We start from the raw sequence: 16,682 nt of genomic DNA on the forward strand, positions 1-16,682 counted from the left end.
ACAAAGTTTAATTTTTGACCCCGATTTGGACCAACTTAATAACTGGGCCCATAATCAAAAATCTAAGTACATGTTTAGATTCAGCATATCAAAGAACCCCAAGAATTCAATTTTTGTTAAAATCAAACTAAATATCCGTTGGACCTTAATGTAGACCAATTTGAAAATGGGACCAAAAATTAAGAATCTACATACACAGTTAAATTCGGCATATCAAAGAACCCCAATTATTCAATTTTTGATGAAATCAAACAAAGTTTAATTTTAGACCCTTTGGGCCCCTAATTCCTGAACTGTTGGGACCAAAACTCCCAAAATCAATCCTAACCTTCCTTTTATGGTCAGAAACCTTGTGTTTAAATTTCATAGATTTCCATTTACTTATACTAAAGTTATTGTGCGAAAACCAAGAAAAATGCTTATTTGGGCCCTTTTTTGGCCCCTAATTCCTAAACTGTTAAGACTAAAACTCCCAACATCAATCCCAACCTTCCTTTTGTGATCATTAACCTTGTGTTTAAATTTTATAGATTTCCATTTACTTAAACTAAAGTTATAGTGCGAAAACCAATGTGTCTTCGGACGACGACGACGATGACGCCGACGCCAACGTCATACCAATATACGACCGCCATTTTTTTTTTTTTTTTTTTTTTGTGGTCGTATAATTACACATCTAACATTTCTTTTGATATATTACATAACAAACAACAGATTGCCACTATTCGTGAAATACTATGTTAATAAAAACTTTCTTATGCGGTTTGACTAAAACAGTTTGTTAACTTCTATTATAAGAAGAATTGACTGTCATATTTGGTAAAATATTATTTTCTTTTTATTCTTACTGTAGACTAACATTGTTCTAAAAATGAAATACGAGTTACCCCGCCTTAGACGGTAAAAAGATTATCATTAAAAGAAAGTCACTGGTGATATTTCTGTTGTCAGTCTTATTATAATGTAATGAATTAATCCGTATGTAATAAAATATGTATCGAGTGGAATTCAGGAACAATTACTAACAGTGTGTGGGGCAAAACTAACAAACATTGTTTCCATTACAGAGATTTAAGAGGTCAGAGGAATCACTTTTATTTTAATAATGTACTAGACATGAGACTAAGCAGGTTTTGTAGTAAACCACGGGTGACAGCAGAAAATTTTAAAAACTCTAACACTGTTGAGTACAATTTGCAACATTTGTTGTATGAAGTGCCTAGAAAATAAACTTAATGATTTTAGAGTGTATCTGGTTCTTTACTTCGAGTGGTGCTGGAACTAGAACTTTTATATTTCTCACTTCTACGACAACACCCCAAGCATTGAGCAGACGCTTTATCCCCCCATCTAACTAAAGATGATAAAAATCATCTTTCCATTCGTATATGTCTACCTATGTGTTACGTCAATTGCAAATCATGCCGTGTACATCGAATAGCTTATGATTTAAGAAATACTAGGCGTTAGAATATGTATAAAGTACCTAGAAAACCAACAAAGATAAAGTAGATCTGTTAATTTACTTTCAAGCCCAGCGGGTATGGAGCCTGTTTTTTTTATTTTATTTCTCACTTCTACGACAGCCATTGCCTTTCCTCCTACTATAGCTGATAAACGAAAATCAGCTTTCCTTTTGTTTCTTTTTTTATTATAAAACTTATTTATATTATTTTTTTCCAGTACATACAGATATATTTTGGAAAAAGAACGTCATTCCTTTCAAATTATGTTCATATAAAGTTAAAAAAAACTTTTAGTGAATCTGATGGTTCAATAGCAGTGTTTTGTATTGTATTGTAGTGGTATACATAATTGTATCTTCAAAAAGAATGGAACTCTTCGTTGAATTCTTTTTTGGCATGAGTCCAGTTAACAAATATCAGAGTATTTGTACATCAAACTGGTTATACTATAAGATTTTATTAATCATATAGAAGTAAAGTAAGTTATGTACATATGCTCACATAGGATGATTTTGTAAGTATCTGCTTCTAAGATATGAAATAATACCTTTGTATGGCATATAAATTTGTTGGTAGTAGAAAGACATGCAATGTTGAGCAGGCAAAATTACAGTTTACCTATCATAATTAAATGTCCGATACATATTCACACTAGAATGTATCTAGATACTACAACTAATATTTTTAGTTGAAAACGTTATAAAAAGGTTTTCAAGGTTAGACCACCTTGTTTTGTATTGTTTTACTGTAGATAAGTTAAAATAAGTTAAGATAATACAGGGTTTTGGTAATCATAAAACTTATCGTTTGATTTTAAGATTAATAATGTTTGACACGTTTTAACATAAGCATTTCTAAAAGTCTGTTTAAATCAGACCTAAGGTCTTTTACATGCCAAAGTAATCAATATCATCACAATTACATCGATTTTGAAATGAAATCATTTACATTACAATTACATTATCAATAAAATCTAATCACATTTCAATTAATTTTGTCAAAAGATATAAAAGAGTTACACGTACATCTTTGCAATAAAATGATAATCAGAACAACACACTAGAATAGAAAGAAAGTTGTATATACACATGCACTATTTTACAGTTCAAACATTTGTAAAAGGTTTGTTTTCAGTTTTTAAATGTCTAACATTATTGAGGTTATTGTTTCTTGATCACCATTAACTTTTTACTTTGATTATTTGAATGCATTTTCTATTGGAACATATGAATATTGTATGTAGATTCAGATGAATATATTTTTTTTTTCTTAAAATGTTAATTGATATGTTAAAGTTTTTCTTGTGAATAGAATAATGGTAGCATTTTCCAGTCTTGTTGTTTGGTAAGTCAACATTTTTAAGTATTATTGGATTTCATTATTCTTCTTCTTCTTCTTCTTCAGGTTTCTCGTGATCCTTCAATTATTGAACATTATTCGTCGGGCGTCGACTATAAAATTTATAATTTACATTGAAGCAAGAAAAATCAAAAATAACAAAATCAAAAAATCAAAATAACTTATGTACATTTGAAAAATAAATTTAGATAAAACTTTATACATTTGATAAAAAAATAGTTAGGGATAGAATATGGGGCTGAGAACAGATTCTGAAATCATACTCATGAATTCCTGTACTGCATGATACTATTTGTTGTTGCAGATGATTCCAATTTATAACTGTTCGTGGATAAAATGAATATGTATAGCTGTCTATCATTCTTGTATGGTTTGACTGTTGTATTTATTTTGCTTATAGAAAGTATTTTAATAATATCCATCTGAATATATTTTGAGATATGTAAAATGATGATTTAAAATAAAAATTACATTGACATTTTAATCAAGGGAAAACTTGTACTTCCTAATTAGTAAAATAAAAGGAATAAACGGAGACTAAGATTATTATTAGTTTTAAGAACAACATATTTTCAAATTGTATTTTAATAAATTGAAAAAAAAAATTAATTTAGATTTCATATGCAAACATGTAAAAACAAATAAATAAATTAAATACAGATAAACATTATAAAACCGTGCTATTATGATTTATTGTTGTATTTTTCTATTCTAATACGTATTGTAGTGGCAACGAGACAACTCTCAATCCAAGTCACAATTTGTAAAAATAAACCATTATAGGTCAAATAAAATTGAGAATGGAAATGGGGAATGTGTCAAAGCGATAACAACCCGACCATAGAGCAGACAAATGCCGAAGACCACCAATGAGTCTTTAATGTAGCGAGAGACTCCCGCACCCGGAGGCGCCTCTCAGCCGACCCCTAAACAAATATGCATACTAGTTCAGTGATAATGGACGTCATACTAAACTCCTAATTATAAACAAGAAAATTAAATTAAAAATCATACCAGACTAAAAAGGCCAGAGGCACCTGACTTGGGACAGGCGCAAAATTGCGGCGGGGTTAAACATATTTTTGAGATATCAACTCTTGAAAGCAAAGTCTTCAACACGGAACCTTGGCTCACACCGATCAGCAAGCTATGATGGGCCCCAAAAATTCCTATTGTTAAACCATTCAAGCGGGAAAACCAACGGTAAAATCTGTATTTAAAAAATCGAGAAACGACATACACGTATGAAACACATCAACAAACGACAACTACTGAACATCAGATTCCCGAATTAGGACAGGTGCAAACAAATGCAGCGAGTTTAAACGTTTTTATAGGTACAAACCTTCATCCTTATTTGTAACAATATTATAACATCACAACATAGAAAGACAAACTATAAAATATCAATGAAATGGCTTCACTCAATCAATAGATATATTTACACTAGTGAACATACACTGAGCGAATACATTTGATCTATGATTCAATGTAAATACAAAATGATAAAATAAAATAAAATAAGGGGTGAAAAAATAAAGGCAACAGAAGTATACCGCTGTGAAATGTTTACAAATTTAAAAATAAAGACAGGACCCTTTGAAAAAGTTACCGTATACAATAATATACACAGGTAAATGAAAATAATTTTGTGGTAAGAAATGAATCAACAGGTAGTTTGTGGTAATAAATGAATCGACAGGTAGTTGGATAATAAGGAGTAATCTTCTTTATAGAAAAAAATTAACGGAGTTGTGTTTCTACAATCCCGCTTGAAAAGAATGCAAAATTGGTTATGTTTTAACTTGTTGATGACAAAATCGATATTTGTGCCAGTGTTAACTATATTCAAAATTCTAAGTACAACATTGTTAAGATAATCTTTACTTATAAGTTTGTTTAATGGTTTGGTGAGTTTACACGGGTCACATAGCGATTTCGCGCTTTTAGGACAATATTGCTGTAAAATTTGGACCCCTCTACCAAGAAATTTGTGTAACGTTGCGGTTTTTAACCAACGCAATCATAGGTTTGAACGTTGTATTCAATTTGAACTGGTTTATATTTTTTTCGTTTTGGCTTGTATTATATTTTTTTTCGTGTTTATATGATCCGTTCATCCTAGTTTTGTAGCCTTTCAAATACCGGTTCGATTCTTAACATTTCTGAAGCGACATTAATTGTCGAGATCCGAATATGATGTACACATATTGTTTGTGGTATATCATCTTTTCCGCAAATTTATTGTTTTCTGTTTGAAATTAGATAAATATCAAGATCCTTTTTATTACATCTGGTGATCAATTTATTTGACAATCACCAATGACAGTCAGCAGGGTTTAAGGACCTCCGTTGTTCGACCTGTTAGTCAAATGCATTTTGTTAAGATATACTTTTCACTTTTTTGGTCTTTTGGAAAATGTTGTTTGTGCTGTTTTCAAACCCCTCTACCAAGAAATGTGGTTTGGTTTATCAGACAGAAAAGTATACAACGTTCAACTTTTCCAACTACAAAAGATTAATAGTGAAAATAGAAAAACAATAAATATTGTATTATCATTTGAAAATACTTAAACCAATATTGAAAATACCAAAATAAGCTGAAATGTCTAGTACCAAGCACTTCTTCCTGATTTAAACGATCAAATAATCCAATTTTAGTCTGTTATTAGATGACATGAGATACAATGGTATACTCAACTTCAAAAAACAATTTGTCTACTATCATTACGCGAGTTATTCTTCTGAGTGTTATTAAAGTTATTCTTTCTTGCCTCATAGACCTCAACAGTTTTTATTTTTTTATACTTATTTGTATTACAAAAAGAGGCTAATATAATCAATTCTTGATATGCAGTGATATATGAATGCCTTAGTGGCGTATGTTGCATACCTTGGGACCTCTGTATTTTAAACAGCTTTTCTTGACCATGGAAAAAACTAAATTGAGGTTAAGTCCCTTAGTTTAACATACAATTGATGTTTCCTGATGAACATTATCAAAAGACATAATACATCAGTATAATGTTTCCGGTTCACTGATAAGCATTGAAGTTATATGTGATTGATAAAATTAAGAGTAACAACCTGCATTGGATATTTTTGATGAATTTGACAATTATCAAAATTTAACATATTATATTCCCATGTTTGGATAATAGATAACTATTTAACGTAAAGTAAGTAAAGTTATATTAATCGTCGTATTATATATAGGTGGTAATCTTTTCGACAAAATTGCGATTACTGTCGCCAAAGAATTTTGAAAATCGCTAAATCTCCGATCGATTGACTTCCAAGCGAAGTCAAATCGTTATCAAAAGCAGTATGAGGGGTAAATTGATATATCTACTGATAAGGCAAATCGAGTTTTTAGCAACGACACAGTTCTAATGGTGTCGACGTTCAATTTAAATACAGCGGAAACTTTGAACATCCTCGGATTTTACAATCATAACTCTTCAAACGGGAAACTGTTTAAGTTATCGGTTTACGATGATTTTCATCTGAAGATGTTGTGTAATCGCTCAGCTGATTTGTTTAATCCAATTTCTTACGTGTCCATCAGTTGTTCTATTTGGAAGGTTAAGGATGGGAATAAACGTTAGATTTTTTATATTAATTGAATAACAAAATGATATATAAAAGGTAGAAAGTCAGCAGAAGGATAATGTGGTTGCAAACGTACGACACATGAACTGCTTGTGGTCAGCAATGGATTTTTTCACGACCATTTCTTTGACAAGGAATATATCGTTTATAAAAACTAGACAAAGTGATGCCCCCGCACTCCGCTCTAGAGTAACTGTATTATAACAGAGTCAATGTAGTACTTTCTTTTTGTCTGGATGACACAATAATTGATGCCCCAGCAGATGCGAAGTGTTATTTCAAAATAAATATAATATTACACGCGTATACCTCAAAATGATAATGTTAAACAATCTCCAAAAAGAGCAATTATTTTTGAAAATCAAAACCCTGACCACAGGAAGACCTTCAGTATATGTACAAACAAACACATATGTGAATAACTTTATACTCATAATGGGACGGACTGACGGACAGAGGGACGGACGGGCAGGGGTAAAACAATAAATCCGCCAACTTTTAGTTGCGGGGGCGTAAAAAAAAAAGGATAGAAATTAGCTCTTATCGATTAATTGATATTCGATTGACATATATCTTCATTTATATGTGTACAATCTTTCACAATAATCTTAAGTTACAACTGACAGGATGTCCTGGACTATGACGTGGAATTAGGGTCATAAACATCGAATTTAGCATATGCTAAAATCATTTTAGCATATGCTATATTATGATTTCGCATATGATAAAATGATTTTAGTAAAAGCTTAACTCATTTTAGCTTAAGCTCAATTCATTTGAGCATAAGCTGATTTCATTTTTGCATAAGCTAAAATCAATTTGCAAGGTCATAAATATTTAAATTAAAGTTTATTTTAGCATATACTTAATGAGTTAAGCTTATTTTAAAATGATTTTAGCGTATGCTTACATGAATTTAGCTTATGCTAAAATGATTTTACCTTATGCTAAAATGATTTTAGCTTATGCTAAAATGATTTTAGCTTATGCTAAAAATGATTTTAGCTTATGCTTAGAATGATTTTAGCTTATGCTAAAAATGATTTTAGCTTATGCTAAACTGAATTCAGCTTATGCTTAATTGATTGTTTTATCCAATCAAAATCTCGTTTTCTTAACCACTTTTCTACTTTTCTCTGGTATAAATAAATAAACACTTTTCTCAAATTAATAAATATTTTTCTTAATGTTAATACATATATAAAAAGGGGAGACTATGGCTCTCTGCAATCCCGCTAAATCCGTCTCTGCTACCAATTTAGCCGATTTTGTATAAAAATTTAGGTCTCACATGTTAGAAAATTTATTTCAAATTATTGACACGTGCTTGTTGTTTAAATAAAATTCTATGTGTAATTGTGTAAGCATTGTATTCGATCTTATAACCCTTAACGGTGCTATAGATATACAATGTGTACACTTGTTGCCGATGCATAAATGAAAATTTCACCATTATGTGGTGTTCAAAGGTCGAATACAATGTATACATTAAAAGAGATAGGACAAGTTGAGATTGGAACAACTAATGTTTTTCAATCTTGTACAATGATTTAGCACTATCAGAAATACAGGTCAATTTTTATTTGCAGCATAATCCCATTTGTAGTTTTCGAGAAGTTCTGTTTTTGATCTTCTTAAATTCGCCAATCCTTTTTACCTGTAACAGGAGGGTTCAGTGCCACACCTCCGGGGACTTCGACCCACCCCACAGAGTTTCGACCATCTGTACTTTAATTTCAGATTTCAAAGTAACAATGTACCAAAATCAAGTAAAACATGGTGACTAAAGAAAATCTCCAAAAAAGAACATTTAAAAAATTATGCAAAATTGATATTAGACAACAACAATTTGATTTTCTGAGGAGGAAGGGTGGCTATGGATTTCACCCTCAGCTGCCACTGTATGTAATGCTAAAATTGAAATGAAAAAATGCTTTCAACTTGTCGCTAAAAAATAGATTGTTTTTTTTTCAAAAACAAAACCTTAGTCCGGAAAAAATCCACAAAACCTGTACAGCAAGGACCTCTGCCAAAATGTTAACTTGGAAACAGGTCCGATATTGATATTAGTTAACTTCGAACCAGTCCTGTCATAAGTTAACATAAGTTAACTTCGAAACCAATCCTGCCATAAAGGTAACATAAATTGATTTCGAAACCAGTCTTGCCACAAAGTTAACATAAGTTAACTTTGATTTGACAATTTCGATCGAAACCAGACCTGTTCTCAAGTTAACTTGTAACCAGGACCGCTCTACATCGAGTTTTCAAAAATATTTTTAATATCTTTGTTTCTTGGTATAGACATCGAAAAATAAAGTAAAATTAAAATTTCCGTTATATAAACAGGATTAAATACATGTATTTGTAAATAAAGTACGCATAAAACGTTGCTTGTTATCCAAATTGATCCGTGATATACCTTTCTATAAATTAAAAAACCGATCTTGGTTACAATGCAAACGGGGATTGAATATATATTCCAATACCTATCAAATTCAACCATATTTGCCCTTTATTATGTATATCTATTTAGCCGCATAGTAATCAGCCATATTTTTATGTCGGGAGTGAATGTATAATACAAATGCAAGCAATATTGGAATACCATAACTACAAAATAGTCCCTGCATAAATTTAGCGTGCCAGCATGTCCTCCTTTTATTTAATATATTGATACATAACAAAATTTCATGAATATTGAAATACAATAACTACAAATTTTGGTATATATTCAGCATTTCGAGTCTAGCAAGAGAAGCTTGTGTATGTTTTTATATATGCAATTCAAGAAAAGCCTATACGGACTGCCTATTCATTTTAATTTATAGAATTTACATCCAACACGTATTTTCCAAATAGCCCATTTTAAATATTGCCTGTAAAATCATCATTAAAATTATATGCATATGTGCCGAATAGAATAATCCTTCTTCAAGTGTTCATTTATTTATTATATTACAAAGTTTTAAAAATTTCTGAACTTTTTTACATTGATAAAATATTGTTATTTTCATCTAATAAGTTACATTGACATTTTTTAATATGCATAATTAGTATGTTATCCGTATATATTATCCTATTACCCTATGTGCACATTTCCATTGACATTCTTTAACTTTTCTATTAATAATTTTTTAGCTGAGATGTATTAAAATAATTTCCAAATATATGTCCTCACTAAACAGATGTTGATTTGTTGATGTTAAATTTTTATTTGCATTGATTTCAGAAATTCAAAGTTTTTAGAAAATCTGATTTTGTGACTCTTTCTATGCTGCGTTTTATCTTGAGTTTCGTATACTTTTGTTTGTTTAAGTTGTATGGTCCATTTAAGTTTTTTTTCCCCATGGCATTGTCAGTATATTTTGAGAAATGAGTTTGTATGCCTAGATGACATAATTTGTCTCTCATGTTTGTGGTTTGAATTTTGATTTCGTGAGTATACCGAAATACAGTTACGTTTTTTTTTTGTTGGTTGTTGGTATATTTTATTGCAGGATTTAAAATCTTGAGTATTAACGTCTACTATATCACCAACAGCGTTTATTTTCAATTCTATAAAAAAAAGGATGCTAAGATTAATGTCATTGAGTTTTAAAATATCGCAGTTTGTCTTTAATAATTTTGTTTAAAAGAGGGGCGAACGATACCGGAGGGACATACAAACTCATAGATCGAAAAACAAAACATTTTTATGTTTTATTTTTCATTATTTTTTCTCTAAGTTAATATTGAGAACAACAAAATGACGCAAGTTTTTTACCATACAGAAGAATTCTTTTGATTTATCTATGTCACATATTGTACCACTGAAAAATAATTTAACTGTCGTTTATCTTTCCACAAGAGTAATTCTAAATGCTTTAAAATACTGACTATATTATTTGCAATTAATCGTCGTATTTTAATACCAACAACTATTATATTTTGCTTGTTGGCTTAGATTGAATATGTTTTTTTTTTTCAAATGTTGGCATATTAGATAGCTAAGTTGAAGACACGACATTAGCTTTAGGGAATATCAGGCTTGAGTTTGCACATCAAAATGAGTAGGATAGAACTATACCATCTAGAATTAAACCACTGAAATTTGATCAATCATTATATTAAAAACATAATATTGATAAATTTAGAATTCAAACTATTCTAGAATGTTTAAAACAATTAACAAGGGTTAGTTTCATGTCATTTTTGATCAACATAGAATAGGGTTGATGTCCACTACGAAACTTTTCGTCCACTACAAAACGGTTTTGTCAACTACGTAACATGAGTTGTACCTTCATATGTGAAGTACTGTCTAATCTTTATAGATAAACAATGGTTCTCCAATTCAGAAAAAAAACGAGATCTTTCTAGTATATCAAGTAAAACAAACTGGAATTTCTATAGGAGACATTAAAGTGCAAAAAGATGTGCGTTTAAAAGCAGTTTCGTACTGGACAAATGTCCCCTACAAAACAGTACATAGATTATGAAAATAAATCAATGTTTATTTGTAATGGTGGATCTGCAGTGGTACAAGTTCGCAATTACTGCAGTTATTCTAGTGGGTAGTTGAAACCAGTCCACGTTTAGTGGTATACGTTAACCTAGTACGAGTTTGTAATAGTATGAATGGACTTCCTATCCAGGAAGGAACAATATTCATCGGTTCTTCAGTACGAAAGTAATGAGACACAGATCAGAAAAATGTTTACTTCTACGGGGATCAGGGGTGAGGTCTGACTGACCCCAATAAATTTTTATAATAAACAAGAAATAACTGTTACAGGATGCTGTTACGAGGTCTCCCAAACAAAGCTTTCATAATTCGTCATTACTATGGTCGCCTGAGTTTGGGTTAAGTCTAGTACTTAATGGTTCGGTGTAGATAAACATGATAAAGTGAAACGCATATGTGACGCCTACGAGATTGACCCTGTGTGTCATTCAAATCTTTTTGAAATGACAAACAGAAATAAATATGGTTTAGGAATGGGTATCTCAACCGTTTACAAGTTATAAAACAGGAGGTTGTTGGGAGACCCCATGTTATATTGTCCCATTCATAAATATATGTGGTTAAGGGCTGGGATCCCGACCATTTGCCAGTTCTCAAACAAGAGGGGTGGGGTGACCCAAATGACGGCCCCTATATTTCATTTGATTCGTTATATTGTCCAATACATGAATATATATGGTTAAGGGGTAGGAATATCGACCGTTTACAAGTTCTAAAACACGAGTTGGTTGGGAAACCCCATGTTATATTGTCCTTTTCATGAATATAATGTGGCTTAGAGTGGGGATATCGACCGTTTCCAAGTTCTCAAACAGGCGGGGGTGACCCAAATGACTACCTCATTATTTCATTTGATTTGTTAAATTGTCACATACATGAATGTTTATGGTTTAGGGGCGGGGATTTCGATATTTTCAAGTCCTCAAACAGGAGGGGTTGGGAGACCCCAGGGACTCGGAGACCCCAGGGACTCCCTCTATATTTCATGAATATAAATTGTTTCGGTGTGGGTTCTATTTATTTCTTATTTTGTTCCATACACGAATATATATGGTTTAGGGGTGAGGATTGTGATAAAAGCAAATTCTCAAATTGAAGGGGGAAGGGATGACCCTAATGGACTCACCCTATATTTTTAATTTTTTTAGTGTACTCATCTCATTACTGTAGACAACGTGTGTCTATCACTTACTGTTTTCGAGTAATAGTCATTTGAAAATAAAATCCCGTAGGGTTCAACAGTTAACCCCTGCCAACTTTAGGCCCCTCAAAATACCCCTAAATAGTCCCGAATGCACAAACGAAAGATTGATGGCTCCTATAGTTAGTCGTACATTTAATGAAACCCTACGTAAATCTAACAAGCGGTCCGAGTTGTCATCTTAGACGGTCCGACTTGTCTCTGGGACGAGTTGTTCCGCATTTCTTAAAACATTGACCTGATTTTGATGGTAGCATCAGGTAGCTTTAAAAACTGCATAACAATGAGTTTTAATATTACACAATCATTTTGATCATCATCTGCAAAGTCTTGACAAAAACTGTTTTTAAGTCTTGTTTAGTTTTTTTTGTCTCCCTTTTTTCAGGCTTGTTGACTGCCATTAATTCAGTACAATTTTAACTATTCCCTCGTACGTAAATCAGTTCTGATAAAACTCGTATGAGACAATATACGAATATAGGACTTCATCCTCCCAAACTGACCATTATTAAATTTGGTCATTTTTTTATGAAAGTTATATGACGATTTTATAAATCAGTTATTGATCCAACCCAAGACGAATAGTAAAATGACAGCAATATCTGTATCAATTTTTGTCTCTCAGTTGAATTTTACATGTACATTGGATACCTTCGTTGTGATTGTCAAAAGCCCTCGGCAAACAACATGAGCTAAAAATTATTCCATTAAATACTGCAATCTCTGAAACAGCGGTTACGTCTTCTATACTACGCTACGTTGACTTTAAAATGATAGTTTAGCGAAGCAACGTCACCACTGTTTCGATGTTCGAAAATGCTATTGTATTCCCTCATTAATTGAATTGAACAATTTCATATCACAAGAACTTCGTATCTAAGAAAATATTTCAAAACTTACCACGATGTGTAATAGAAGACCTGTAGATAGAAAATTTATTTTTAAAATGAAATGTCTACTGATATATCAAGTTGAATTAAAGAAATTGATTAAATGTTCTGCAAGGTGTGCAACAACTATTAGTGACATATGTTGTTTTTCTTCCTTATTAGCTGACTACGCAAATATTTTTTGAACGTGTAACATCTTTTATCTGTTATTCATACTTTGTCACTTTATGATCGATTTTGTAATTGCATCAGCAAATTTAGAATGTCTTTTTCAAATAAAAAGGCAAAATATATCTGCACGAAAAAATTAAATATACAACAGAACACCTATATGTAAATGAAAGAAGTACTATAATTTTCAATGTATATTTTTGATAACATGTGTATTGATATTTCTTTTTTTTAGAAACATGGTTAAAATATTTTTTTAACATTCCAAAATGTAAAAAACATTTTGCAAGAATTTTCGTTATTTATCTGTAAAAGAGGGACGAAAGATATCAGAGGGACAGTCAAAATCATAAATCCAAAATCAACTGACAACGCCTGCAGCTAGATAAAATGAAAGAAGACAAACAGACAAACAATAGAACACATGGCACAACATAGGAAGGTACCATCATAACGATCCTCATACAAGTGACTCATCAGTGGAGCAAGAATCAGAATACGGATGAAAAAAATGAGTATTATTGATAACCAAATTGTTCTGTCAAACCCTCAATTTATTTAGTAAATGTTCCCGTGAAAATAAAACAAAGATAAACAAAAAAATTGCATTTATAGTAAAAAGAGTGGGACCTATATTTTTAACTCCTATGTCATTTGCTCTGTTGTGGAAAGTTGTCTCAATGGCAATTGGGTCAAAATCTTTAATTGTTTTTACATAGGCGGTAATGGTAACGTTTTTTCCTGTAGCTCAGTCCATATCGTTAACTTGGATATGTATGATAGCTTGTTTCGAAGCTGTGACATTTTCACATATGTGGTTAAATTTTCGGGGTACGAAGTGAGATTACTTTTTCCGTAAATTAGCAAACCCCGAACATCCTGTTGTGATGCGGCTCCTTGTGGTAAAATATCCCCTTTTTAACACAATAAGTTCTTTGAAAATTTAATACTTTGAACACATTCAATAGCTCCATAGTTTTTACACATTTATTCTATGTTCCTCTACTTTCCTAATCACCACAAATAATTAAGTTCAGTCATTTGCTAAAAATAGAAATATGTCCAATATCACTACACAGAGATTTTTTCTTTACACGTGACTTTTGAGTTCCTCATTTCAAGGCGCATTAGGGATGTTGTCCCATATTGAAATCCATACTTCTGATTTTTCCAAATATTTTTATGTGATCTTCATCGGTATAATATTCTGAATAAATCTTTGTATTTTTGTCCATTTCTGAAAAAAAATAAAGTTGTTTTAGCACTATAAGGCAATGACACTTTCGTCGCTATATTCATTTATTTTGAATACAATGAGTATGTATAAGTAATTTCTTCCAGATTACCTCCACTAGTCAAAACAAGGACAAAACTTCTGATTATAACCTTTAATTACAATACACAGACCCTGATAAAGCATTCTATAAAATTTTCTTGTGCCTTAAAGTGCATTTTGACAGAGAAATTATGCAAAACTGAAGGTTTTATAAAAAAAACAACACCAAAATAATTATTCTTACTAGTGGAAATCTTGTATTTAATACTGTTGAAACCACTCTAAACTACTGGGAAAGTCATCCATATCATATAATTAGAGTGCAATATAGTGCAAATTTTCAAAACTTGTCCTTTCACATAATTCTATTTGAGAAAAAATGTTTTTTACATGTTTTTCAGTGAAAACCTTTTATCAGTGAGAAATCCACATGAGGTCTTAACGGAAACATTGTGACATCACATGTATTATGGCGTCATTAAATAACGACAGATCAAAATAGCGCTAAAAATAGTTTGCAGTGTTACGTGAGAAACAGTTGCCGCAAGATTTTACTCGAAATATTGAGTCCAAACGATCTGTAACTAAGCCTTTTCATTTAATACCAAGACCATAGCAACAGTTTTCATATTAGCATATTTTTAACATACTGACTGTAATTTCTATTGCATAAATACCAGAAATAAACAATTTAGAGCTTGCCTAATAAAACAAAATGCTTACCAGTTATTCAGGACTTTTTAAAACCTCTAGTTTGCCATCTCAGGTTGAAAAATAATGATATGTCTGGAACTGAAATAAGATAAAAAAAAATACTCAGGCTGTGTTATCATTTGATTTAAATGCATAAGTATTATTGAGAGAGAAAAATCTATTCTTGAAAGTTTAATCACAAAGAAAGACAAATGCTTCTCCCTTGTGGCTTAGCCACCTTCATTTAAACCTTTTGTATTAGAACCATGGGTAGTAGCTAACTAGCTTAATAGTTGAATAGGTGCAGAAATATTGTTTTCAAGAAGGTTTGACCCTCCCCCTTTTTCACTGAGAAATGACAATATCTTTTGTTTTGCTCATGTGCATTAAAAATAATAATTCATGATTTTCTTAAAACATGTAAATGTGTTTGTGTGTTTTTTTGGGCATATGATATCTACTGACCAGGGGTCAAATCATTGGATAAAAGCACATACGATGATGAATCTCATATTACTCGTATGAAGTGTGTTATCTCCCTTGATTATCAGGTATTCCTGTAGACCAGAGTGATAATTACATAACAAAGACTATATTGTGTCATGTTTACTTACAATTTAATAATATTTAAAAGTTATTTCTTGCCTTTTTAATGTAGTAAACAAATTCCTTTCGGATCTCTCGGAAGTAAACAAATTTATGATTGTGCCTAAAACAAGTGTTCAGCCCCGTGCCAGTTATGCATTTTAAAAGCGAAAATTTCCTCGAGTTTTTGCTGATCTTTATCAAAAACATTTATCTTAAACAATTTATGATATCTAGGTATAAATAAAAAACTACTTACCATCATTTTCGGTGGTGTACAAGGTGAAATCATCCATAAATCAGTCTGACAACTTCTGGAATTAAGCTTCTAATTTGGGTCAAAATCTTTAATTGTTTTTACATAGGCGGTAATGGTAACGTTTTTTCCTGTAGCTCAGTCCATATCGTTAACTTGGATATGTATGATAGCTTGTTTCGAAGCTGTGACATTTTCACATATGTGGTTAAATTTTCGGGGTACGAAGTGAGATTACTTTTTCCGTAAATTAGCAAACCCCGAACATCCTGTTGTGATGCGGCTCCTTGTGGTAAAATATCCCCTTTTTAACACAATAAGTTCTTTGAAAATTTAATACTTTGAACACATTCAATAGCTCCATAGTTTTTACACATTTATTCTATGTTCCTCTACTTTCCTAATCACCACAAATAATTAAGTTCAGTCATTTGCTAAAAATAGAAATATGTCCAATATCACTACACAGAGATTTTTTCTTTACACGTGACTTTTGAGTTCCTCATTTCAAGGCGCATTAGGGATGTTGTCCCAATTATACCACATTATGTTTGTAGTTATAGCAAAAGTTGCTGGAACATTATTTACTTATATTATGTTTAACATTAAATATATTAGACATGTTAGACAAAATTAAAAATACATCTACGATATAGACAAGGTGGG

At 31.4% G+C, this 16,682-nt stretch overlaps 1 long non-coding RNA gene across 1 annotated transcript; it reads right to left on the reverse strand.

The window, feature by feature from the left end:
* Positions 1-14,137: 14,137 nt before the first annotated feature.
* Positions 14,138-16,479, reverse strand: LOC143055251 (uncharacterized). Its single transcript, XR_012971974.1, has 3 exons — positions 16,020-16,479; positions 15,206-15,274; positions 14,138-14,443 (listed from the first exon to the last, which is right to left on the reverse strand). It is a non-coding gene; the product is annotated as an uncharacterized LOC143055251 (long non-coding RNA).
* Between the last annotated feature and the right edge of the window lie 203 nt (positions 16,480-16,682).

This window comes from Mytilus galloprovincialis, chromosome 12 (genome assembly GCF_965363235.1).
Source record: "Mytilus galloprovincialis chromosome 12, xbMytGall1.hap1.1, whole genome shotgun sequence".
Taxonomy (NCBI): Eukaryota; Metazoa; Mollusca; class Bivalvia; order Mytilida; family Mytilidae; genus Mytilus; species Mytilus galloprovincialis.